The 27906-nt window shown below is 38.6% G+C and overlaps 1 pseudogene; it reads left to right on the top strand.

Annotated features, from left to right (window-relative positions):
* The first annotated feature begins 20131 nt into the window (after positions 1–20131).
* On the top strand, positions 20132–20869 carry LOC144579966 (replication factor C subunit 3 pseudogene; annotated as a pseudogene).
* Positions 20870–27906: the final 7037 nt, after the last annotated feature.

The following is a 27906-nucleotide window of genomic DNA, read 5'->3' as shown; positions in this document are numbered from 1 at the left end:
TGACCTGGAAAGTCTCAGCAATAGAATTGGACAAATATAAGAAAGAAATTCAGAGCTTGAAGACAAGGTCTTTGAATTAACCCAATTTAACAAAGACAAAAAAGAATAAGAAAATATGAACAAAGCCTCTAAGAAGTCTGGGATTATGTTAAACAACCAAAACTAAAGGTAATCTGTGTTCCTGAGGAGGAATGGAAATAAAGAGGTTGGAAAACATGTTTGGGAAAATAATTGAGGAAAACTTCCCCAACCTTGCTAGAGACCTAGACATTCAAATACAAGAAGCACAATGCACACCTGGGAAATTCATCATAAAAAGATCGTCACCATTGTCATCAGGTTATCTACAGTCAAGACAAAGGAAAGAATGTTAAGAGCTGTGAGGCAAAACACCAGATGACTTGTAAAGGAAAACTTATCAGATTAACAGAAGATTTCTCAGCAGAAACCCTACAAACTAGAAGGGATTGGGGCCTTATCAAACAAAACAAATTATCAGCCAAGAATTTTGAACTGAAATAAGTTTCTTCTCCAATAGATAAAATATCATTATGCATAAAATTGAAAGAATTATATTGTGTAAGAATGCTGTATCATAAGAATATTTTGGAAAATATTGAGAGGTGCATGTGAGTGATTGTGGCATACAGTAAAGGCTCACTAAATATAAGCTGTTGTTTTTGCTGTAATTAAATGTATGCTTTTGCAAGTGTGATATCACGGACTCAACTTGCAATCAGCAGAGTTGATTCTAATTTTCAGGTAGACTTTAGCGTTTGACTGTGAGATTTAGCAGTTTTGCTCATGTAATAGAGTTGTTTCTCTATGTCATAGATATATTTATGAATTTTATTTATTTATTTTATCATTGTACTTTAAGTTCTGGGGTACATGTGCAGATCCTGCTGGTGTGTTACATAGGTATACACGTGCCATTGGTTTGCTGCATCCATCATCCTGTTATCTACATTAGGTATTTCTCCTAATGTTATCCCTCCCCAATCCCCCTACGCCCTGCTATCTCTCCCATAGGCTCCCTACTCGCCAACAGGCCCCGGTGTGTGATGTTCCCCTCCCTGTGTCCATGTGTTCTCATTGTTCAGCACCTACTTATAAGTGAGAACGTGCAGTGTTTGGTTTTCTGGTTCTTGTGTCGGTTTGCTGAGAATGATGGTTTCTAGATTCATCCATGTCCCTGCAGAGGACATTAACTCATCCTTTTTAATGGCTGCATAGTATTCCATGGTGTATATGTGCCACATTTTCTTTATCTAGTCTATCATTGATGATTGATTAGGCGATTAGGTTGGTTCCAAGTCTTTGCTATTGTAAACAGTGCCACAATGAATATATATGTGCATGCGTCTTTATAATCGAATGTTTTATAATCCTTTGGGTATATAAGCAGTAATGGGATTGCTGGATCAAATGGTATTACTAGTTCTAGATCCTTGAGGAATCACCACACTGTCTTCCACAATGGTTGAACTAATTTACACTCCCACCAGTGTAAAAGCATTCCTATTTCCCCACATCCTCTCCAGCATCTGTTGTCTCCTGATTTTTTAATGATTACCATTCTAACTGGCGTGAGATGTTATATCAATGTAGTTTTGATTTGCATTTCTCTAATGACCAGTGATGATGAGCTTTTTTTATATGTTTATTTCAAATGTGTTCTTTTAAGAAGTGTCTGTTCACATCCTTTGCCCACTTTTTGATGGAGTTTGTTTTTTTTCTTGTAAATTTGTTTAAGTCCTCTGTAGATTCTGGTTATTTGCCCTTTGTCAGATGGGTAGATTGCAAAAATTTTTTCCTCTTCTGTTGGTTGCCAGTTCACTCTAATGATTGTTTCTTTTACTGTGCAGAAGCTTGTTAGTTTAATTAGATCCCATTTGCCTATTTTGGCTTTTGTTGCCATTGCTATTGGCGTTTTAGTCATGAAGTCTTTGCCTATGCCTATGTCCTGAATGGTTTTGCCTAGCTTGTCTTCCTGGGTTTTTATGGTGTTAGGTCTTATGTTTAAATCTTTAATCCTTCTGGAGTTAATTTATATGGAATGTGTAAGGAAGAGATCCAGTTTCAGCTTTCTGCATATGGCTAGCCAGTTTTCCTAACACCATTTATTAAATAGGGAATTCATATATTTATGACTTTTAAATGAGATGACATATAATCAGACTAATACCTTGTTGCCCAACATTGTCAATGTTGGTGTTTGTTGAATTAGAAACCTCAGTTATCTCGAAGTAAACATTTTTCCAATTTATTATCCCAGATTTCTGTTTCTGGCAAGAATATTAAAAATATCAAAATGTTAAAAAATGTTTATTAAATAGAACCAACTTTTTGTAAATGCATAAACATTGAGGTGGAGTGTTATAATCTCAGTAATTTAAAAGCTCAGGTTTAATTTTTCCCATAGTGACATAAGATGAATCTTTGGCCTGGAGTATGTGGGGGACTTGAAATAAGACCCTTTGTAAAGCTTGGGTCCTTCAATGAGGACCTACACTATTGGTGGAAGGAAGACTTATAATAAAAAATATATCACACGAGGAAAAGAGAAGGAGATCGTTCCTCTGGTGTTACTATCTGGTGAGAAGGAGTTTATTTAGAAATAAAAATTCTGAGCCTATACGCTGCTCAAGATTTTATTTTAACTCATATTTATGTACTGGGTTGGAAACCCCCAAGTCAAAAAATTTTATACATGTGGCTATAGGGCTGATTATGACTCCTGGAAAAAGAAAAAGCAATAGCAAAATTCCTAGGAAGAATATGCCTACCACTCAAGATATTGTCTCAGAAAAATAAAACCCAAAGTTGAGTAGGCATTATCCAGAAGATGTAGGTGCAGGGGCAGCAGAGAGCATTTCAGGCAGGAGGGAGGCCCATTGAAGGCCTATATGTCAGAGAGCATGGAATCAAGTGCAATTTAGTATGGACTGACTGAAGTGTTCAATGGTATAGTGCTGGTGGCCTAAGAGAAAACTAAAGAAATGAACCAAAGAAAGAAAAGAGGGAAGGGAAAAAGTGGGAGTAAATATGAAAATTAGAGCATTTTATAGAAGATTTCAACGTATGAGTTATAAGAGCCCCAGAAACAGAAAGGAGAAAAGCAATAGAGAGAATAATATTGAAGAAATAAATCAAGAAAATCTCCCGAAGCTGAAGGAGAAGATGAACTTACAGAAAGAATTGGCTCAACCTCCGGCATGGGTAACAGAATGAGACTCCATCTCAAAAAGAGGAAAAAAAGAAAAAAGAATTGGCTCAACACAATAAAAGAAAATTACTTTCATCAATGTGCACACTCATCAATGCATATTGTTGTTAAATTTCAAAATACCAAGGAATAATGGGTACGTATATTTAATAATATAGCTTTAAAATGTATAAAGCAAAACTGAAAAAATTACTAAAAAATGAACAAATTTACAGTCTTCATAGTACAAGATTTTAATATACCTAGTGAATAATTAGTAAATAAAAAATGTAAAATTTAGAAGGACTATAGCATATTTGAACAACACAATTAAGCCTGAAGTAATAAACATATAAAATTCTGTCTAATATTAGTTAATACATAAAGAAAATCTCCAGAAATACATGAAAATGAGCACCATAAATATCATGTACTCAAATAACAGTGAAATCAATAAATAGCAAAATTGCAACTAAGAAAATCGTATATATTTATACCTAAATAATTTATGTGTTAGAGAATAATTCTTAATAGAGATTAGAGAACATTTATAGATGACAACGAAAGCATTGCGCATCAAAATGAGGCAGCTAAAGAAGTATGGAGTGAAATCTGAAATCTTAAAGTTAACATATTGGAAATAAAAACTGGCATTAACTAAATCAGCCCTCAATCCAAGAAGTTAACTTAGTAGGGCTGGTCACAGTGGCTCAAGCCTGCAATCCCAGCACATTGGGAAGCCAAGTGGCAGACCACCTGAGGTCAGGAGTTCGAGACCAGCCTGGCCAACATAGCGAACCCCATATCTACTGAAAATGCAAAAATTAGCCAGGCGTACCTATAACCCCAGCTACTCAGGAGGCTGAGGCAGGAGAGTTTCTTAAACCCGGGACGTGGAGGTTGCAGTGAGCCGAGATTGCACCATTGCACTTTAGCTTGGGTAACAAGAGTGAAACTCCATCTCCAAAAAAAAAAAAAAAAAAAAAAAAGTTAAAATCAGAAAACTGAGCAAATTCAGATAAAATAACAACTAGGAAAAGCAAATTGATTAACTGGAAAAGATTAAATCTATAGATGGGATCACCTAAGTTAAAAATAATTTCTTTATAAAGATTAACAAAATAGATAAAGCTATGGTGATGTCAGTCAAGAAACACAGTAGACAAAATACAACCATTAGGAATAAAATAGAAGATATAACAACTTGTAGAATTGAGGTTAATAAATCACAAAAAGTATGAAAAATCCTTATGCCAATAAATTTAGAAACTAAAATTTTTTAATTAAAAGGATTTTATTTAAAAATTATAATTTTCCAAAACTGAGGCAAGAATAAATAGAAAACCTGATTTAATTTAATATATAATTAAAAAAAAATGAGTCTTCAAGACTCACAGAAGTTCACAAACCAAAAGTGAACCTTAACGAATAAAAACAAAACAAAACAAAAAAACAAACCCAAAAACTGAAAAATAATTAAGAGATTGGGGGACCATAGGATGAAACTTAAACCGTGACAGAAGATTCAAACTATATTAAAACACATGAAATCACTGTAAGAATTGTTTGGGGAGGGGACGTGCTGACTCAGTAGCTTTGGAAATGCGTGAAGGCTGTAAGACAAAAGGCAAAAGGAACCATATATGATGAGGACTATGTTCTATTTGGCAAAGTAGTTTTCCATGAGGAGATGTGTTAACATTTCAGAAATCACTATACATACATACTGAAATTGAGCAATTAAGTAAATGGATGGTAGCAGGTGGGATCTGGTTTCTCACTGTTGAATGGAAAGTTACAAGCTAGGGAAGAAAGCTAGAATTATCTATGTGATAATGGCTTAAAGTTGGAGATATCAATATGAACTCATGTTTAGCTTAATATAGATACTGATGGATATATTAAGAAATGTTTGTAAACATATAGATTAGTATACACACATATGTCTTGGTTTTTGTTTTGTTTTGATTTGTTTGTTTTTTCTAAAATCTGAGAGGGCCTAGAAGCAATGGCACTCAATAGGAGCAGACCTAGTGCTCAGACATTGATTCCTAATGCTGTTCTTCAATAAAAGTAACCTGTGCTCCTTGGAGAAACAGCTGATTTTAAAGCTGAGCAAGTGATATGCAAAATGAGCCTGAAGCTTCTGTAGTACTAGAAAGTAAGCAGTGCTAGACAAGGAACAAATAACTTTCACAGTTTTGGAGGCATGTCACAGGCACACCGGAGCCAACTAAAAGAGCTCCGAATGGCAAAAGAAGAATTTGGGCAACAAAATAAAGTAGTATTGGGTTATAATTCAAGGTATAAAATAAATATTCATGATCAATAGGGATATAAATAAATAAATAAATAAGAAAGGACAGACAAATCTGTGCAGAAACATTTCGAATACTTCATGCAGATACTCTACCCTCAAGGATGTGGGCTTAACTTCCCCATGTCTTAAATATGGGCTGCCCATAATAATCTTTTTCCAAAGAGTACAGAATAGAAAGGGGAAAAAAGAGTAATTTTACAGTGTCTAAAGCTAACAAACCCCAGGTGATGAAGGTTAACATCAACAGGGATAAGTCATGTTGATTTTATATACCCTTGATATGATTGGATGAGAATCTTTCTTCAAAAAAAGTCATAGTTCTAGTCCAATCATGAGAATAACATCTGGCAGATCTCAAATGAGGGAGATTCATTAAAATACACGAGCAGTGTTCCTCAAAACTGCCAATGTCATCAGATGTAAGGAAAGTCTGATAAACTGTCACAGTCAAGAGGAGTCTAAAGAGAGATGACAAATGTAATATGACACCCTGGAATGGATTCTGCCACAAGAAAAGGACACTAAGTAAAACCTAAGTAAATCTGAATGAAGTGTGAATTTTATTTTATAATACTGCATTGCTATTTGATAGGGTTTAGATCTGTGTCCCTGCCGGAGTCTTAAGTCAGGCTGTGGTCCCCAGTGTTGGAGGTGGGGCCTGCTGGGAGGTGATTGCATCACGGAGTTTTCTCCTGGGTGGTTTGGCATCGTCCCTTGGTGCTGCTCTTGTGGTGGTGAGTGAGTTCTTATGAGGTCTGGTTGTGGGTATGTAGCACCTCCCCGCTTGCCCTCTTTCCCTTGCTTCTGCTCCTGCCATGTAAAATGCCTCCTTCCACTTTGGCTTCTGTCACGATTGTAAGACTCCCCTGAGGGCCGAGCCGATGCCAGCATCATGCTTCTTGTACAGCCTGAAGAACCATGAGCCAATTAAACCTCTTTTTTTTAAATAAATAATCCAGTCTCAGATATTCTTTATAGCAGCAATGCAAGAATGGACTAATGTACTATCGTTTCATTAGTACTGTCAAACGTTCCACACTAATGGAAAATGCTGGGAAACTGGGTAGGAATTATTCAGGAACTACCTATACAACCTTCACAACTTCCCTGTAAATAAAAAAAATTCTAAAAGAAAAAGTGTATTTGAAAATATATCAGTACCTAAAAATCTATCATAGCATAATAAACTCAGAGGAGTTGACAATTTAGAAAATGGTGCTCTGCAACTGCCTATCTATGGGGAGAAAAAAAAGAGAAAACCGGAAACCTGCTTAACATTGTACACAAAAGGAAGCTCTAGAGTGAGAGACCTCGGAGCGGGGGAAAAGCTATAAAAGAAATAATTGTATGATAAAATAATCTTATTAAAGGATAGGCACCACACTAGTGGTATCAGCATTCTCAGCGAATTTGCTAGAAATGCAAATTTGGGGCTCAGCTCCTGATATATTGAATCAGAAACTCCATAGGTGGCGTCCAACTATTCTAGTTTTAACAACCCCCAGGTGACTGTGATGTGTGTAGACGTGTGGGGACCAAAGGAATAGAGCAACGCTTCATAAAAAGATAAAGTAGACAAGCAATAAAGTGAAAGATTGATATAACGGCTGCATCAATATTTAAAACATGAAATAGGTATCAAACCAGTCTTAGAACATTGTTTTGATTCCTATAACTGACCACAGATTAGCATATAAAATATTCAGCACAGGTTAATACAGAGCAGTGCTTCTTATTCGGGGTTGATTTTGTCCCCCTGGGAACATTTGGTAATTTCTGGAGGCATTTTGCCTATTAAAGCAGGTTGGGGAACAGGTTCTACCTACATTTAGTTGGTCGGCCACAGGGATGCTGCCAAGCATCCTATAACAGACAGACAGCTCCACACAACGAAAAATCCTCTGGCCCAAAACGTCGATAGGACTGAGTCTGAGAAACCCTGGTATAGGGAACTTATTCAAATCATCAAAAGATGACAATCAACAGAGCAGTTTGTACAGAGACAAAAATTCAAATGACCAATATGTGTATGAGAAGACGTTTAAATTCATTGTAGGTAGGCAGTTGCAAATATCACATCCCTCATTTTGGCAAACAAAAAACTGAGCCTTATAACAGTATGTGTATTAATGGCCCATTTCTGCTGTAACAAATTACTAAAAATGTAGGAGCTTAAAACAACACAAATGCATTACTACATAGTTCTGGAGGTCAGAATCCTAAAATCTGTCTCACCAGGCTGAAAGCAAGGGTGTCAGCAGGCTTGATTTCTTCTTCAGGATTTGTGGGGAGAATCTGTTCTTTATCTTTTCCAGCTTCTGGAGCTGACTTACATTTCTTAGCTAGTAGCTCCTAACTTCATCTTCAAAGCTAGCAGCATAGCATCTTCATCTCTCTCTGACCTCTGCTTCCATTTTCACATTCCCTTCTCCGTCTCTGACTTTTCATTATAAGGACAATTGTGACTACACTGAACCCTTATGGATAATGCAGGCCATTTCTCCATCTCAACCTAGCATCTGCAAAGTACCTTTTGCAACATAAGGTAGCATAGTCACAGATTCCAGGGGGTAGGATGTATTCATCTTTGCAGGTCCATTCAGCCAACTGTGCCGTGTATAGAGGAAAATGTGTGGGAGTGATAGCACTTTTACTTTCGAAGTGTAAAGTGGTACCACTACTGTGGAGGGTAACTGAGCATATTTAGTAAAGTTGAAGAACATCTTTCAACCCTGCAATAGCATTTCTTAGTGGTCATGCCTGAAGAATTCTTACACATGTGCACAAAAAGAAAGGTATCATAAAAGATATGTACAAGAACGTTAATTGTAGCAGGGATTATAATAGTACATAAGTGGGAAATAACCCATGACTCTCAATATCTCGGTTATAAGGTTAATTAATTAAAATTGAGATAGAAATGAACCAGATTTTTTTGTGTCAACATGTATAAATATCTAGGCTTCAAGCTGAGAGAAAAAGAAAGCTATAAAAGGATGCATGTGTATTAGAATATTATTTATGTAAATTGTTAATTAATCCTATGATTTACATATGTAGTAGAGATACAAAAACATGCTTGAGCATAATTCATACTAATTTCAGTGTAATGATTGAGTTTGCACAGGGAAAGTTGGGGAAGAGATAGAAGTGTGGCTTTAGATGTTTCTTTGTTTAGATATTTGTTTGAGAATTTTTTATAATATAGAGAGAGAAAAATCTGAAACCAATATGGCAAAATTGTAATGTCCTTGACATTTCAGTTTGTGCATACAGTTATAAGTTACTGTTTCAAAACAAATGTTTTAAAATCATAGAACATCCAGAATCCAGAGGAATTCTGTTTTCTAAGTTAATGTATTCCAGAGACTTTTGATCATTACGACATAGCCAGCATCTTTCTTTACACCTTTTTTATTTTAAAATCCAGTTATTATTAACTTGATAGATGAGAATCATTCCTCAGAGTCTCATCACTCTAAAGGAGGATCCAATCTAATTTCTGGGTCCTCAGAGCTAAGGACCAACCCTAACAACGTGTTTGATGTCTTCAAATGGCACATGCCCCACCAAGTTCTGTCTGAAACAGCACATGACATTCTCTCTGAGCCCACCCAATAAAGTTGATGAAGGTACTGTATTAACTTCCTTTCTTTAGGCTTCTGCTATGCATTAGAGGTATCCCAGGGTTCTCTGTTTATACTAACAGAGTGGTTTGTCCAGCCCACGGGGAATGATGATCCTGTGCTACAGTGTCAGTATACCCCTCCTCGAGACACTTGGGTCCCCTCCCCGCCAACACCCCTGTGTCCTACACACTTCACATTGTGGAATTCCCTTGAGCTCACTGGCACTGTAATCAATGGTACTAACCAGGCCACAATTAAAAACATAGCCAACATTTAAAAATACATAAACTAAAAATGAAAAAAAAAAGACTCTAAGCATTCACATCTAGATATTCAGTATTTAGCTATCAGGGACAGGGAAATGTTGTGTACAAGAGAAGAATATATAGATGGTTTATTTACTTTCCTTTTTTTTTTTTTTTTTATTTTTTTTACAGACCATTCAAATAGTCATCAGGAAATCTCTGCTCCAGCTTTAATTTTTTATGATTTTATGTCAATCACTTAAGTGTTCTGGGATTCAATTTCTTTACCTATAAAATGATGGCACTAGACTAATAACATCTTTAAGGGCTTTCGAGCTTTAAAATTCTGGTCTTCTCTGTTTTCTTTAAATTTGTAATCTATAAAGTCACATTGCTAAGTGTGTTGCTGTTACACTCCAGTATTATCTACTAGATTCTGAAGAATTGCTTTAAAGTTAACTCATTGTGCTCTGAATTGGTTTTTTAAAAGAACATTCAAATAATTAAAGGTACTTAAAGATTTTTAACAGCACTAATAGTACCGAACTATTACCAGGGATCTATTGACATGGTGCTTCAAGATTTAATTTTAAGTAATAGGGAAAAAACAGTGCCCTACTCTTCTTTCTAACACTTCAGTATTTTAATGTTAAAAGACCAGCCTGACCAACATGGAGAAACCCAGTCTCTACTAAAAATACAAAATTGGCCAGGCATGGGTGCATGCTTGTAATCTGAGCTACTTGGGAGGCTGAGGCAGGAGAATCACTTAAACCTAGGAGATGGAGGTTGTGGTGAGCTGAGATTGCGCCATTGCACTCCAGCCTGGGCAACAAGAGCAAAACTCTGTCTTAAAAAAAAAAAAAAAAAGATATGCTGATTACTTGGCCTGTTATATGCTCTCTTGGCCCGTTAATCCCAATGTTATTAGAATAGCTGGTATCATAGCAGCACTGGGGCTTTTGACTTTCTCCCATCCTTTCCTCTGTGTGAACACAAACACTTGTGGTCATTCTTTATATTATGTCAATTTATTTATCTTCAGCTTGGGCCAGGTGTTCTAGAACACCTTACAATTTACAAAGACTTTCCATCTTCCTTAGGAAATGTGTCTTTCTCAGCAACATGCATCAACTGTAAGTGTTTTCAGTGGTTGGTTTAACACAGAATATCCTGCCAAAGACAGGAGACAAAAACTGTTTCAACTATGTTCTCAAAGAACTTACATTGCTTATTTCAATTTATCTTCAAAATTATAAACTTTTACATTATTAAGTCCATTTTATTGATCAGAAAACTAAGGCTTCTGATGAGTATCTATGTATCTTGCCTAGGGTTACACAATTGGAACAGCCAAGAATTAAACTCCAAATTCACATTTTTTTCACTTGATTGTAATACCTCTCCTATCAGCAAACATGAAATATAACAGTAAACAAAATCTTGAGGAGTAAAAGAAATTACGAGTTGTAGAGTTGTTCTTTTTTTTAATTTTGTTTTTATTTTCTCAGGGCAAATTTTCTATTTGGAGCTTCTTAGGGATATTGAGAGAAAATACCATACTAACTTAAACTTGGCAGCTTTTCTTAAATTATTTATTAAAAATGTACTACAGTACTGTTTTACCATGTGTTTGTTATCAAAAATCATTCAGATATTTTTAGAAAGTTATTTTGCATGCCATTTAGCTATTTTCATGGAAATTAATCACATTTGAGGAGATCAGTCATCATTTGAGTGAGAAAATCAAATACAGAATTGCTAACAGAAAGAAGAGAAAGAAGAAAAGCAAATTTCAGGCAATCAGGGCACAGCGAATCTTGTTTACACATATTTTGGCGGGATAAGCTTCATAAGCTGTCAGCTGGCAGAGAGGGCTGCCTGGGCATTCTGTCCTTGAGCGAGCTGCCTAGTGGAATCAAAGAAAGCAATTTTAGTTGGTGGTGGACTCCACCTGCAAAAGTGTAGCTGAGGAGTGTCAGTGGGTAGTCTGCCTCTGAGTAACCACAGTGGGAAGGCATCCAGCTGCACCTCTGCCTTGGGTAGAGCTGACCTTCCCCTCAGAAGCACTTCTTAGTACTTACCTGTTTCTTTCTACACAGGCATAGGGATGTCTGAGTGGGAGGTTCCTGGAAGTTTTCCCACTTAGGGAAATTTGAGATTAGTCTTGAAATGCAGGCAAAGTGGGAAGAATGGGATGGTGGCATGGATCACCATTTTAGAGATGTGACGAGTGTGTCAGGAGAACAGAAAACTCCATGCATGAGCAAGAGGGAACTCCATAGAAGGGCTAACTGGTTTAGGGCTCTTCAGGCCAAAGAAGGCCTTGTAGACCCACCCCCATGTTAAGATTGTGTCTGGTGGGCAACGTGTGGCCAGTGAAGATTTTTCAGCAGGGGTTCAGCATGTGTAGACGGGTGCTTTGGAAAGTGTGGGGCAGAGGTCAGAGGTGAGCTGTTGCAGTAGCTCACAGGTGGAGTGGCTTTTGTTTTCATCAGGGACTTCCTGGTGGTATCTCACATTTCATCCAACTTTAAAACACGCAAAATTTTAAGTATGTTTTAATATCATAACATCAAGCTTTAGATGTCAAAATCTTGGGAGAGTTGAGGATGACTTCTTTTCAACTGCCTTATATTATAAAAATTTACCCAAATATTTAAACTTTGTTTGCGTTTTAAATTAAGTATTTGAAAACTCAATTGGTGTTTTAAAGACAATGACTCTTAAGCCCCCAAAATTGACAATGATTTTTCCTTCAGAGAAGCCAAAGCAGTATCCCAAACAAGTGTTTGCAAGTCTTTGTTTGATACCAAAAATAGCATCTCCAAATACACAAGGAGTCCTAGGGGCTGCTTTGCCACATTCTCCATCCAGAGACTGTATTTTGTGTAGACACAGAGTAAATGTGCCATAATGTCTTTTTGGAGCAAATTCTCTCCCGTATGTGTTGCTGTCATGCCTTCTAAGTAATCTTGCGATCTGAAGTTCTGTTTTACTCCCCGCTATGGTTAAACCAGTGGGACTTTCTGGTTGAAAACTTCCAAATCTTCCCAAGGTCTTCAGGAGAAAGCCTGTGTACATGGGTTTCAGTTATATGAGCAAAGTGTGCTTTTCTTTCCATATCCTTAGCCTTGAAGAGCACCTACTTTTTGTTTTTTGAGATAAAATTTCACTCTCGTTGCCCAGGCTGCAGTGCAATGGCACAATCTCGGCTCACCACAACTTCCGCCTCCTGGGTTCAGGCAATTCTCCTGCCTCAGCCTCCTGAGTAGCTGAGATTACAGGCATGCATCACCGTGCCTGCCTAATTTTGTATCTTTAGTAGAGGACGAGGTTTCTCCATGTTGGTCAGGCTGGTCTTGAACTCCCAAAGTGCTGGGATTACAGATTTGAGCCACCACGCCTGGCTTACATGTTGTTTTTTACCCATGTTTACCTTACCTCCAAACATGTTATCAACAATAACCTTGAAAATAAATGGATTAAATTGCCCCATTTAAAAGATATAGACTGAACAATAATTATTTTCCATTGGAATCCCACATTTTCAGTAATTTATTACAAACTGACCATGCTAAAAGATTTGTAAATCCTTCTACATAGGCAATCAATGCATGCACATTCTTTTCTTTATAAAGATAAAAGCCATTTAATCCTCCTTATAATTTAGTTTAATTTTGTTTTAAATGTTTGAACTTGATGGCCTACCTATATCTCTTTTACATATTTTATATATTGTTATAATTGACAATTAATATAAAGTCTCTTTCACTTAGGAAAAAAAGAAAATATTGTCTGCAGGCTTTCCCAAATGCTTCTTCCTTAACCCTAAACTATCTTTCCCTAAAAATATTTTCTCCCTCCTCTCTATACTCAACCCCACTTAACAACCAACTGCACATAGACAACTCTTTTGTCACCTTACTTTTCTCACCACTATCTTAACCTGAAGACAGCAGTGTCTGAGAGGAGGTGGAGCAAGACAGCCGAATAGAACCCTCCAGTGATGGCGGCCCCCTCCCCAGGAACATTAAATTGAACAACTATCCACACAAGAAAGCACCTTCATAAAAGCCAAAAATCCAGTGAGCAATCACAGTACCTGGTTTTAGCTTCATATCACTGCAAGAGGCACTAAATAGGGTAGGAAGAACAGTTTTCACTTGTCAATGCCACCCCTTCCCTTAGTCAACTTAGCATTTTCTGCATCTCCACTTGGCATTAGCCAAAACCTTCCATGTCGAGATTCAGCTAGTGGCCAAGGGATGCAGTGCCAGGAACCCTTCAACAGTTGTACAGCATCTCAGCTCATCTTTACTGCGCCCTGGATATGCCTACATTCTTCAAGATCCCATTTGAATTTCTTAGTGACTAAACCATTGTGCATTCTAGAGTGCATGTATTTATATTTTGCCTGTTAGTGAGCTGTGTTAGCTTAGTTCCCTTTGGATGTAGCTTATTCTGATTAGCTTTGTCAATGTTTCATCACTCAGCATGGAAACAAGATGAAATTCCATTTGTAGGTAGGGAGGTGAAATTGATGATCCATTAAATAAACAATGAAAGTTTCCATTGAAACTGTGGGGAAAAAATCCCACAGCAGCAGACACATGGTGGGGGACAGAGAATATGTGCATTTGAGGGAGGGAAAGCACAGTAATTGTGGGACTCTGCACTGGAACTCAGTTCTGTCTGCCACAGTGGAAAACAACACAGGGCAGAATCCAACTGGCACACACAGAGGAAGTATTTAAACCAGCCCTCACCAGAGTGAAATCGTCCATCCCCATGTTTGGAACCTGAGTTCTGATAAGCCCTCACAACTCAGGCTAAAGCACTCTGAGGTCCTAAATAAACTTGAAAGGCAGTTTAGGTGAAAAGGACTGCAACTCTTGGGCAAATCCTGGTGCTGTGCTGGTCTTGGAGCCGTTAGACTTGGGGTGCATGTGACTTAGTGAGACACCAGCTGGAGTTGCCAAGGGAGAGCTTGTGTCACCCTCCCCCCACCCCAGGCAGTGCAGATTGCAGCTCCAAAAGAGACTTCTTCCTTCTGCCTGAGAAGAGGAGAGGGAAGAGTAAAGAGGACTTTGTCTTGCAGCTTGGATACCAGCTCAGCCACAGTAGGAAGAAAAAGGGTACGAGGCAGAGTCCTGAGGCCCCCATTCCAGGCCCTAGTTCCCAGACAACATTTCTAGACATACCATGGGCCAGAGGAAACTCACTGCCTTGATGAAAAGGACCAGTCTTGGCAGGATCTATCACCTGCCAACTGAAGAGCCCCTGGGCCATGAATAAACATCAGCGATACTCAGGTAGTACTCACTGTGGGCCTTGGGTGAAACTCCGTGCATGCTGGCTTCAGCTATGTCCCAGCACAATCCCAGCTCTGGTGACCATTGCAGGAGAGACTCATCCTTGAGGAAAGCAGGTGGAAGAATAAAGCTGTCCTGCAGCTCGGGTACCAGTTCAGCCACAGTGGGGTAGCACACCAAACAGACTCCGGAACCCCCAATTCCAGTCTTTGCCTTTTGGATGGCATTTCTGAACCTGGCCTGGGCCAGAGGGGAGCCCACAGCCCTGAAGGAAGAGCCCAGGCCTGGCAGCATTTACCACCAGATGACTGAAGAGCACTGGAGCCTTGACTGAACATGGCAGTGGTTGCCATGGTCCTGGGGCAGTTGTAGCCATGGGATGAGACTCATTTTGCTTGAGGAAAAGAAAAGCGAAGAATGGGAAGGAAGTTGTCTTACCACTTGAATGCTAGCTCAGCAGCAGCAGAATAGAGCACCAAGAAGATTCTTAAGGTTTCTAACTTGAGGGCCTGACTCCTGGACAGCATTTGCACACCTGCTCTGGGATGCGGAATGGCTCACTGCCCTGAAAGGACCCAAGCCTGGCTGGATTCACCATCTGCTAACTGAAGAGCCCTTGGTCCTTAAGTCAACATTGGTGGTAACGCAGGCAGCAGCCACCGTGGCCACTGGGCAAGACTCGGTGCTGTGCTGGCTACAGGTCTGACCCAGCACAGTTCTAGTGGTGGTTGTCACAGGAATGCTTATGTCACCTTCCCCAGCTCTAGGTAGATCAGCATAGAGACAGAGAGAGGGAGAGAGAGAGGGGGTGAGAGAGAGAGAGAGAGAGAGAGACCTCAGATGTGACTAATTTCCATGAAAATAGCTAAATGGCATGCAAAATAACTTTCTAAAAGTATCTGAATTATTTCTGATGACAAATGCATGGTAAAACAGTACTGGCAGTATGTTTTTACTAAATTAATTGAAGAAAAAGTGCTGACTTTAAGTTAGTGTGGTATTTTCTCTCAGCATCCCTAAGAAGCTCCAAATAGGAAATTTGCCTTGAGAAAAAAACATAACAAAAAGAACAACTCTACAATTTGTAATACAATTTGTAATTTCTTGAGAGACAGAGAGAGAGAGAGAGATTAACGATTGACTCCATTTATGTGGGGGAAGCTAGAGAAGAGAACAAAAGTTTTTGTCTGGCAATCTGGGGAATTCTCTCAGATCATATCCAAGACTACCACGTGGTACCCCTATGAGTTTGAAAGAGACATAGTATTAATGAGTATGGCTAAAGTCACCAAAACCCAAAGACTTACCTAGATCACAAGGCTCATTTCCCTTTGAATACTTGAAAAGCCTTCCCAAGAAGGATGGGTATAAACAAGCCCAGACTCTGAAGATTGCAATAAATATTTAACCCTTCAATAACCAGACATTGACAAACATCCATGAGCATCAAGACCTCACCAAAAGAATAAAATAAGGCATCAATGACTAATGCTGGATTGGCAGAGATATGTGACCATTCAGACAGAATTCAAAATAGCTTTTTTGAGGAAGCTCAATGAAATTCAAGATACCACAGAGAAGTAATTTAGAATCCTATCAGATAAATTTAATGAAGGGATTGAAATAATTTAAGAAATTAAGCAGAAATTCTGGACCTAAAAAATTCAATTAGCACTAAAGGACACATCAGAGTCTCTCAACAGCAGAATTACTCAAGCAGAAGAATTAGTGACGTTGAAGACATGCTATTTGAAAATAGAGTCAGAGGAGACAAAAGAAATAAAATAAAGCATCCTATAAGATCTAAAATATAATCTCAAAAGGGCAAATTTAAGAATTATTGGCTTTTAAAGAGGCTGTTCAGTTCAAGATCAGAGTAGAATGTTTATTCAAAAAGATATTAACATATAAGTTTATAAATCTAGAGGGAGGTATTAATATTTAAGTACAAGAAGGTTACAGAACACCAAACAGACTTAACCCAAATAAGACAACATCACAACATTTAATAATCAAACTCCCAAAAAGACATTTAATAGCTAAACTCCCAAAGATCAAGAATATAGAAAAGATCCTAAAAGCAAGAGAAGAGAAACAAATAGCATCCAAAGACAATCCAATCCATATGGCAGCAGATATCTCAGCAGAAACCTTACAGGCCAGGAGAGAGTGACATGACATATTTAAAGTGCTGAAGGAAAAACAAACAAACAAAAGACTTGTATCGTCGAATAGCATATTCAGTGAAAATATCCTTCAAATATTAAGGAGAAATAACCCTCCGCCCAGACAAAGAAAAGCTGAGGTTTTATCAATATCAAAACTTTTCTCTAAGAAATGCTAAATGAAGTTTTCCAATCTGAAAGGAAAGGATGGTAACAAGCAATAAGAAACCTTCTAATATAAAGCTCACCAATAATAGCAAGTACACAGAAGGCACAGAATATTATATTACTGTAATTTTGGTGTGTAAACTATACATACCTTTTCCCTTGATTAAAGATGATGCAGGTTCTGTGAACTTCATGACAGCATGACAGTCATTTTTAGGATCTGCCCTCACCTCCCCTACAGGCCACAAGGTCAATGACCAGGATTAAGTTACAACGGAATCCAGTTGGAGTCGTGTTGGGTGTAAGAAGGGAGTAAAGAGACTATATTCAGAAAGAATATATTAGGGGAAACGTAGCCAACTTCTACTGGTATGGGCCTGGATCATATGTAAGGGACTCTGTGTGTGTGTGTGTGTGTGTGTGTGTGTGTATGTGTATGTGTATGTGTGTGTATGTGTGTACGCGCGTGCCCGTGCTGGATCCAACAGGCAAGAATGGCAAAATCTTTAATATGGTGCGGATGCCTCAAATAGGTAGGACACATTGTTCTACCAACCAAGGCATGGAAGCAGAAGTACACTGCTCACTGTCACAATCAGTAATTCCCTTAGGGGAGTTTTTGTTTCTCGTACCCCAAATCTAGAATCTTAAATATGTTAGTTACCAAGGAGAAACACTTCCAACTAGGAAGATGTAGTCAGCATCCCACTGAAGTACTCGCTATGGCCAACAGCTTCTTACTTCAAGTTGGAAGGTGAGGAACAGAAAATAAGAAGAGTCATCTTAGAAGGGATAATTAATAATGATTATCAGAAGGAGAAAGGGATGCTGTTATAATGGGGACAGGAAAAATATATTTGGTACTCAGATGATGCACGTGGGCACCTTTCAGCTATATCCTTGCCAGATTTTCATAGCAAGTGAACAAGTGTAGCAGCCATGGTCTAAAAAGCCTGTGTGACCAGGGACTCAGGTTTCTTAGGGATGTGGGTGTGGATCATACTGCAAAGCAAGCCACAGAGACAAGTGGGGGTGTTAACTGGGGATGAAGGGAATCCAGAATGAAAGTAAAGGAAAAAAACCTGACAGTCATTGAGTGTTAGTTGCGACTTCAAGATCGGCTCTAGTAGCAAGGACCATATATTTTTCTGTTAATCTTCTTTTCCTAAGTTTCCCCTAGGAAGAGAGGTGTATTGGGATCCTTCAGTAACTGTTCCCAGAGTTAACTTGAAAAATTTTATCCTAGTATTGTGAGGGGTGGACTATAGAGGACACCCAGATTATCAGGACTGAAGGATCTGTTTTCCCAAATGCTGGAGTGCTTCCAGCAGACAGCTCCTATCTATTAGTGTTCTTTGGAAAGTACCTAAACTCGAGAAAGCTGCTTTGCCCATTGTTATAACTGGTGCCCTGGCTTGGCCTTTGGGACTTCTTGAAAAGTTGGGAATTCATATTTCTCTGGTCAGCTCCAGTGCTGAGGACTGAGTTTTTTGTTTGACCACAGATACCTGAACTCGGAATTTTGCGTTGGTCAAAAGCACGTGTCCTCCCACCATACTCCACCATCCTCAGAGTATTCCTTATGGTTTTTAGCTCACCGCTAGTCCGTCCAATCAGTCCTCTCTAGGTCTCAGCACTATCACCTACATCTGGGATCTCCTTCTGTGGTTCAGCCTGCTTTACTTACCTTCTGTTACCACCTTGATCTTACAATCTGAACTTGGGTACGGAAGCCAAAAATAAAATTCTAAGGCCCCCAACCATCTGAATGGACCCCTCCTCTCATCTGAGAGCATTCTAAAGTTAACCTGAAAATCTTGGTGCAGGCCATCATGGGAAGGGAGGTCAGACATGCCTCATTATACCCTTCTCCTTTTGGAAATTCAGGGAAAAGCTGAGCCGTGTTAACATCAACACAGACTTTAAGTCTGATGGGAAACATTTATAGTCTCTTCTCTCTGAAGCCTGATACCTGGAGGCTTCATCTACACAATAAAATGTGGGTATTCACAACCCCTTGTTTTAAACCAGACATTTCTTTCTATTGTTAATAACTCCTTCAACCAAAAGCCAATCAGAAAATTTTTAAATCTACCTGCGACCTGGAAACCCCAACTTAGAGTTGTCCCACACTTCCAGATCAAACCAGTGTAAATCTTACATATATTGATTGATGCATTATGTCTCCCTAAATTGTATAAAAACAAGCTATTCCCCAACCATCTTAGGCACATGTCAGAATCGCCTGAGGCTGTATCATGAATGTGTCCTTAACCTCAGCAAAGTAAACTTTCTAAATTGATTGAGACCTTCTCAGATACTTTTGGGTTCACAGGTGTAAGTGGAGTGAAGACGGACTTCCTTTCTCTCACAGGCCATATGAATCTTGGTACCTACGATGAGGCTGGGGATATGTTTCCACATGAAAATTAGGGCAAGTCTCCCTGAGAAATTGGCCATCTGCAGGACTCCCATAGAAATAACCATTGCTACATGGTGATTTGCAGACCAATAGTGTTAAGGAGAGAAGATACATCCCTCTAAGCTGTAATCATCACAAAGCAAGCTATAATTTTAGAAATGGATACATGGAAAGGTGTTATATGTTAACAGTTACAGTCAGGAAACTGGTGGTCAGAATGGAATGAAAGCAAAGAAGAGTTAGTTAGAAGACAAGTGAGATTTAGGTGGGATTTGGACTCTGCAGAAAATCTCATGGCTGCCAGATTCGGCTAGAAAAGTTCATTATCAGTGTTTGATTTAATGTTTCTAATGCTAGCATGTGTCCCCTAGTCTCCTTTGTAGTCACCCCCTGTAGTGAAAGTGCCATTTAAGTTGATAGTCTTACCTTTCAGCGCAGGCAGATAGGAGATATTACAAATATATTGTAACTCTGTGAGTTAAAGTTGACTTCGGAATACAAATTTCATGTACCAAACTAGCATTAAGTTTTGTCTTCTCAGAAATGCAAATCAAAACCACAATGAGATATCATCTCACACTGGCCAGAATGGTTATTATTAAAAAGACAGACATGTGTGTGAGACTTTCATGCATCAGACCCCAGGAACTCAAGCTTTCATGAGCCTCTGGATAGACACGTACCAGCCCTAGTCCTGGGGTGGATGGAGTATCACAGGGAGAAGGTGGCCCAGCTGCACAACCTGGTACAGGGTGGTGACTTTCCTCACTTTTAAGTGCAAGGACCATCAGGTGCTGGAAAAAAGACAAGTGCTATGTGTGTTCTACATGAACTTTATGGTGTTGGAGTGGAAAAATTGAGAATTGAACATCAGACCATCAAAACTCCATCTAAAAAAATTGAAATTAGCATTACTGCATGTAATTACCACCTTGAAGTTAATCCCAGTGATGCGGGAAATATTGACGAGGTAGTAATTCAGAAGATGTTGAAAACAGTGGCTCAATCACAGGAACTTGAAACAAACTCTCAGATATTTAAAAATGGTATTATTGATAGAAGTTGACAAATTCACCAAAGATGCTCATCATTTCTTGCAAAGAACCATGGAAAAGTGTATGTCCACCTGCACATTGATCTTGTGCTGTAATTACACATCTGATATGATACCACCTATTTGTAGCAGGTGCTGGGCAATTTGCGTGCTTGTTCCCAGCATTGGGGATATTCACCTTGTGTTATGTACTGTGTGCAAGAAGGAAGGTCTGAATCTTCCTTCACAACTGACCCATAGACTTGCAGAGAAGTCCTGCAGAAATCTCGGAAAAGCCCAGCTAATGTGTGAAGCAGAATATCACATGGACATTAAAAGGATAATAAGAAAATATTATAAATAAGCCTAAGCATATTAATTTGACAATTCACATGAAACAGAGTGATTCCTTAAAAACCAAACTGCTGAACTCTCTCTCTCTCACACACACACACACAATCTATTATTGGTCTATATAAATATAGATAGATTTAATAAGTATATGTGTGTATAACATATATAAAACTATTTCTGTTGAAGAAATTGAATTACTACTAAAGGGAAAAATAAGAAAGTCCTGAAAAAGAAAACTTTCTGTTCAGATGGTTTCACTGGCAGTGAAGAAAAAGCAAAATCTGCAAGATCGGTAAAGAAAATCCCCGAGACTAGGGGACTTCTCTTTATTACTTGGTCTACCATGATAGTTTACCCAGTCAGGTCTTGCAGTGCTGTAGTTACAGGAGAAACCTGAAATGCTGGCTCCTGGTGGAACCAGGAGAACTTGGCCCCTTTAATAGTCCATACTGTGAATACTGAGAACCTTGGAGTTCCTTTCTCAAGGAAGCCTGAGCTTGCTTCCAGGGTCTCCATGGGTCTCTTTCTCAGTTCACCCCTGTACTCATGTGTTGTTCTCAGAAAGTGTAAATAGAGCTTAGACAGGGTTAGAAGTGTCCACACAAATATGCAGGAAGACCTTTGCAGGGCAGAAGGGAGGAGAGGATAAAAGGAGGGAGACCTGGGCCTCAGCTGGGAGCCGGGGACTGAAGGCTGGCTGTCCTCATTACAACCTTACGTTCTGGCAGGGAATTTAATGGGGTTTGAGAATTCTAAACTTGAACTTGAAATTCATAAAGGCATATTTTTTTAGGGTAGGAAGAGAAAATGCATTTTTTATTCAGTCATTTGTTAACTTGATGAATGGCTTTATAAAGCAAGGCATAAGGTACATTTTATTAATTTGTACTCTTGTCTTACGTCCCACAGTATAAGCACCAGGATTGAGCTCCTAGAATAGTCCCTGGCACAGTGGGCACTCAATAATAATTTTGAATGAATGTGTAGATGAATGAATGAATTTAGTCCTCCTGTCATTCCAAGAAGGATTCCAGATATAAAGAAAGTAGCCTACTTGAGGATGAAGGATGGAAGGAGGGAGAGGATCAGAAAAAATGACTATTGGGTACCGGGCTTACTACATGGGTAATGAAATCATCTGTACAACCCCCCCCCCCAACCACCAATTCCATGACACAAGTTTACCTATATAAAAAATCTGCATATATATCCCTGAAACTAAAATGAAAGTTTTTTTTTTTTAAAAGAAAAGAAGTGATACATGGACATAGAGTGTAGAATAATAGTAATTGTAGACTTAGAAGGGTAACAGGAGAACAGAGATGAGGGCTGAGAAATTACTTAATGGGTACAATGTACACTAGTCAGATGATGATTAGACTGAAAGCTCAGACTTCACCTATGCAATATGTTCATGTAACAAAACTTCCCTTGTACTCCTTGAATGTATGCACATTTTTAAAAAGGCAAATGTAAGCATGCTTTCTTAAATTGAGAATGAGAAGTCACTGACATTTGAGAGAAGACTGAATAGATATAGGACGATTTGAGAAGGGAAATCCTTTAGGGTGTCAGATATTGTGCTGTTATTTGCTCCAATGGACCGCATAGAACTCAAGTCTATGAGCACATCTCAGAAGAGCCAGCTGGGCCGCAGTGGACTGTCACATGCTGTGTTTCAAGAATACTAGTCTTAGTCATTTCCTTGGAACTCCTTAAGCCTCCACTGTGGGCCCCAACCTTGAAGTGATGCAGCAGTGACTCAGGCAGCTTCCCTGCCCTCCAGGCCTTTATTCAGTGTCTGCCATGTTTGTAATGAGAGGCTGATTCTCAGAAGAAACTTTGGCTCAAATATGATACCTGAACAACGAATCTCAGCGTTGAAATAACCAGTGGTATGCTTAGAAGAAAATACATTTGAGAACGTAGTGCAAGAAATTGTAGTAGTAGAACATTTTTGCCTCATGCCGATAAAAATTCTCCATTTACTATTTGAATCTAATTGAAACAGCATTTTCAAATAAATCCAAACTAGTTATGTTCCTGTAACACACAGTCATGGTTATTACTCAATTTCAAGTTGAATTATTCTCAACCATTCACCATATTAAGGGGAAAATACAGCCAACAGGCAATTTAATTATTTAAAAGAACACTGGAGCAACTAAACTTTTTCTACAAATACCGCATGAGTAAAACAGAAGGACAGCAAGTAAAGTGTTAACTGTTTGCTAGTCAAATGGCTCACTGAGTTCCAGCAATCATATGGTTCAAATAGGATATTTATATCACATGCAAATCTAGTGCCCAGAAAAAATCAGTGGCAAACTTCCACACAGCTTGTTGACTTACGGTCTCTAATGAAGAAGCCACAATGGAACAATTATTTCACCGATACCACATTTCTTATTGCTGTAATTTCCTCTGTAGCTCTGTTAACTAGATTATTCAATGAAGCCATGCTCACGATTTCTTTTAAAAGGCAACTAACTGCTATGTAGCGAACAGTGAAATAAAATACGTTCATAAAAATGAATTTTGTTTACATTGCTTTTGAGTTTAAAAATCTGTCCCTCATGTATGTACCTATGCAACTGTCTTGCATGTTCTGCACATGTACCCCAAAACCTAAAATGCAATAAAAAAATAAATAAAATAAAATCTGAATCAACAACAACAACAACAAAATCTGTCCCTCAAATAAGACAAGCAGACACAAGATACTGACTCCTGACATAAAAATAAGTTTTAATATATGTGTTTACTCCAATATACACATCACAGAGCTATAGAATTGCTATTGTTGATTATGGGACTATATAATGTCTTTTGCCTTGATTACACGTTTATAAAGGAATGTTGAAAAATTCATGTAGATTATAAATCTATTACCATAGCCATTCTATTATCAACATAAAACTAGCGAAAATACAATTTACAAGGTGTTAAGTACACTTGTACACTGTACCCTAGTATACTTGTATTAAAGGTTATTGGAGAAAACAAAAGAAAAATTATTCTAAATCTGGAAAAAGAAAAATTTTCATAAACATAAAATTTTAATATTTAAATGGGATTAGTAGCATAATTAGTAAGTTAATAATTTTTCTATTGTGGTTCAGTTTGCCCTTCAGTTAACTTACCCTTTCTGTGTATTGTTTATTGCTATAGCACTGTATGTATACATTCATCCTTATATCCTTAACAGACAGAAATGCTAGAAAAAACTTAATCACTTTTTTCTTATGTTTGGCTTCCTTAACGTGCCTTTAAATATGCCCAATACATTTTTAAATGTATCTTCCTATCATTTTTATATCTAATATTTCTTTTTCTTTCTTTTTTTTTTTTTACATGGCCTTGATCTGTCACCCAGGTTGGAGTAGAGTGGCACAATCTTGGTTCACTGCAACCTCCGCCTCCTGGGCTCAAGTGATTCTCCCTCCTGAGCCTCTTGAATAAGTGGGACTACAGGCATGTGCCACCACGCTTGGCTAATTGTTGTATTTTTTTTTTTTGTAGAGAAAGGGTTTCTCCATGTTGCCCAGGCTGGTCTCAAACTCCTGGGCTCAAGTGATCATCCCACCTTCATCTTCCAACTTGCTGGGATTATAGACATTAGTCACCATGCCTGGCCTATTTTTATTTCTAATGTTTCTTTATTTTTCTCATAGTCTTCCTTTTATTGCAACCACATACAATATAATCAAGTCAAAACTTTTGCTTTTTAATACCTATGGATATTAACTCTTCTCATGTTTCCTTCTACTCACAGTATTGCCTCTTTTTCTTCTGTTTCTTTCCCTGTTTTTTGAATTTTATCTCTGACCTTATGTTAAATACTTTCTCAAGGGCTTAATCATCCTAGGCTCTTAGAAACATACATCAAGCTGATATTTGGCAACTCTTCATGTAGTTTTGTTTGTGGGGCATAGGGTGTGGCAGTCGTGATGGCGGTGGGGCCGGAGTGCCTGTCAACTGACACACTTCATTGTAGATTGATCAGACAGAAACCCAGGCCATTTATTTGTGGGACTGCCAAAGATCAATTGCTGTGAGTCTTGGAGTCTTTAGTCTCCAGTTCGAGTTTGCTGTTATAAGCTGACTGTTGGGGTTTGAGATTTGAATAGGGAGAGAGCTGGTGACTCGCTTTTCAGCAGGCAGATTTTCTCTTAATCTCTTATTTTCGATATCAAAACATCACCCCCATCCTTCTTTGTACCCCATATTCTCAAGGCACAAGGTTTTACCATTTAAGACCTTGGGAGAGTAAACATCCAGGCTTCTTCCAGAGTGGGGAAGGGACAGGCCCTTGGGGTTTAGGGAAGACAAGGAGATCAAGATTTCTCACTGCTCCTTAATCGAACTTTCAAGTAAGTTTTGCTTTTCAGTTCCGTCTAGCTTCCCTGACTTCAGAAGTACCTGATGTAATGAATACATGTGCATCTGAGGGTGAGATGGGGCTGTGGTGAGATTTATCTTGCTTATTTTTGGCAATTCGTACCCCAGCCACCACCAGCAGCTCAAGTGTTACTGTGCCTTCTCTATTGTGTCAGTTAAAGTACTTTCTATTTTTATTTATCATCCATTCCCCGTTTCCCATTTTCTCTTTTATTTTGTGGATTTTTGGCATTTTAATGGGATATAGAAGTGCTAAAAATAGTTATAGTATAATTTACATCAACTAATGGGCAAAACAGCCAGCTAACATCAAATGGCAGTAATAAACTCACATGTATTATTATTAATCCTAAACTTAAATTGACTAAATCCCCCAATCAACACAGCCAAAATCCATTGGTATGCCGCATCCAGACCCATCTCACATGCAAGGATACACAAAGACTCAAAACAAAGGGATGGAGAAAGATTTACCAAACAAATGGAGAGCAAAAATATTTAAAGTGGAGAGTTCTAGAAATGTTTATTAAGTTTACTTGTTCCAGATCTGAGTTCAAGTCCTGGATATCCTTGTTAATTTTCTGTCTCATTGATCTATCTAATATTGATGTTGAAGTCTCCCACTATTATTGTGTGAGAGTCTAAGTCTCCTTATAAGTCTTATGTATCTAGGTGTTCCTGTATTGGGTGCGTATATATTTAGAATCGTTAGCTTTTCTTGTTGCATTGATCCTTTAAATACACAAAATATACACTCTTATCAGTACCACATCACACCTACTCACAGGTTTAAATGAAATATTGGTTGGCTACTTGTTTGTTATTTTCTTCCCTCATTTTTTCCTGTCTCCATTAATAAGCACAATTATTGGCATAAAAGAGGTTTTCAATACCCATTTTTAGACTGCATTCTAGCCTGGCTAATAAAGCAACACTCCCGTTCTCTTCCCCTCTTTCTCTTCCTCTTTCTTCTTCTCCTCATTTTTTTAATCTTTCTTTCTTTCTTTCTTTTTTTTTTAAAAAAAGCAACTCCCCAGAGAGAAAATACTTCCTCAATTTAGCAAGTGAGGCTCCTGAGGCTTTGCAGCTAAAGCAGGAGCCAGAGGCATTCTACTCTCTCAACCCAATGATTGCTAATTTTCTTTATCACCATTTAGCAATAAAAAATAAATAAATAAAATGAGGAAAGGAGAAGGAGGAGGAAGAGGGGGAGAAAAAATAGTTATAGTAATATTGGTAATATGCTATTTCTAAAAGCTAAAAAGGGAGTGATGAGAAATCAGGAAAAGACAACAAAGAAGGGTAGTGGACTGGGTGGTCTGATGGCATGTGCATTGAAGAGATTTTCCTTGTGGGGGTTTGTGAAAAGGGAGGATAAGTAATCCAGCAATAAGCATTCAGAACAGCTAACCCTCTTCCAGGTCCTGTAGCACTGTGAGCAAAAAAAAAGCAGTTATCACTAAGAGCTTTCCCAAAGAAATAATCTCCTTGCGGTGGGCCAGGTACCAGTGAGCTCTGGAGGAGAAATAAATTCAATAAAAGAGAGGCCGAGGAAGTTGGGAATTTTGTCGAGGCCAGATGGCGTGTTCCAGCAAACAATGGAAAGGCTTGGGAGCTTGGAAAAGAGTAAAAATTTGGCTTAGGTTAAGAGTGTCCAGAACCCTGTGAGGAAAATGTCCTAGTGCTAATGGATGACTTGAATTATTTGGATACCCAGCAGTGACCTAGATAGTGATGGGTATAAGAATTAAAGGGCTAGTCCTGGTGGTCCATGGGAAAGATGAGTGATCAGCTTCAACAGGAGGAGGCTTCTCAGCCCTGGCCTTTTGTATGATTGGGATTAGTGAGACAGGTGTGACTACTGGGCCTAAGCCAAGAGTATCAGGGGCCTGGGCTGGGATTGCTCGTGTTGAGGAGCATATCAAGCTCTCTGGCCTTCTTTATAGATTAAAGTAAGTGATGTGGTTTACCAGAGCTAACCATAAACTCTAAGGCCACCATCCACTCGTCTATGACCTAAATCTGCCATCAGTGATGTATGCAACTCCAGAAGTTATATCTGGGCTCTATTTTCCTTACCTATAAAATGAAGGTGTTGGCCTACTTCAGTGTTCCCCAAACTTTTCCACCACACAGCTCCTGGAGAAATGTGCCGGGGTGGCCTGAATAAACAGCATTTATCACATTGCCGCTTAACGTTCTACATGAAGTTAAATGGGACATCATCTTAGCCCTTGCAATGGGATCGTTTCCTGACGTATTAATTAGGTTTTACTTTGCTGCTGTAGAGAACCATGCCAAGTTAGAGCTGTAAGTGTTGTGCTTCCTGTATTTTTTCTCTTCTGTTTCATGGAGGTTGTCAGATCCTTGTTTTTTTTCTCTTTCATGGGTTTTTTCACAGTGTGAGTCAGAAGCTGATGAATATTATCCATTCTGCCTATCTGTGCAAGTCTGAACTCATGCAGAAGCCTATTATAGGTGTAGAATTGGATAATGCAAAGGGAAAACAGCATGGGCCATGAGAGAGATGGCATATTTCTCCTCAGTCTATTAGAAGGATAGAGTTTGGGAGCCTATGTATAGGCCCCATTCCTGGTTGCATCTAGGAAAGTCTGTGGTGCCACCAAAAGCTTTACCTTGATCTGG

This window comes from Callithrix jacchus, chromosome 17 (genome assembly GCF_049354715.1).
Source record: "Callithrix jacchus isolate 240 chromosome 17, calJac240_pri, whole genome shotgun sequence".
In the NCBI taxonomy this organism is placed as follows: Eukaryota; Metazoa; Chordata; class Mammalia; order Primates; family Cebidae; genus Callithrix; species Callithrix jacchus.
The sequence above is the reverse complement of the archived record's forward strand: the minus strand, read 5'-3'. Positions and strand labels throughout refer to the sequence as shown.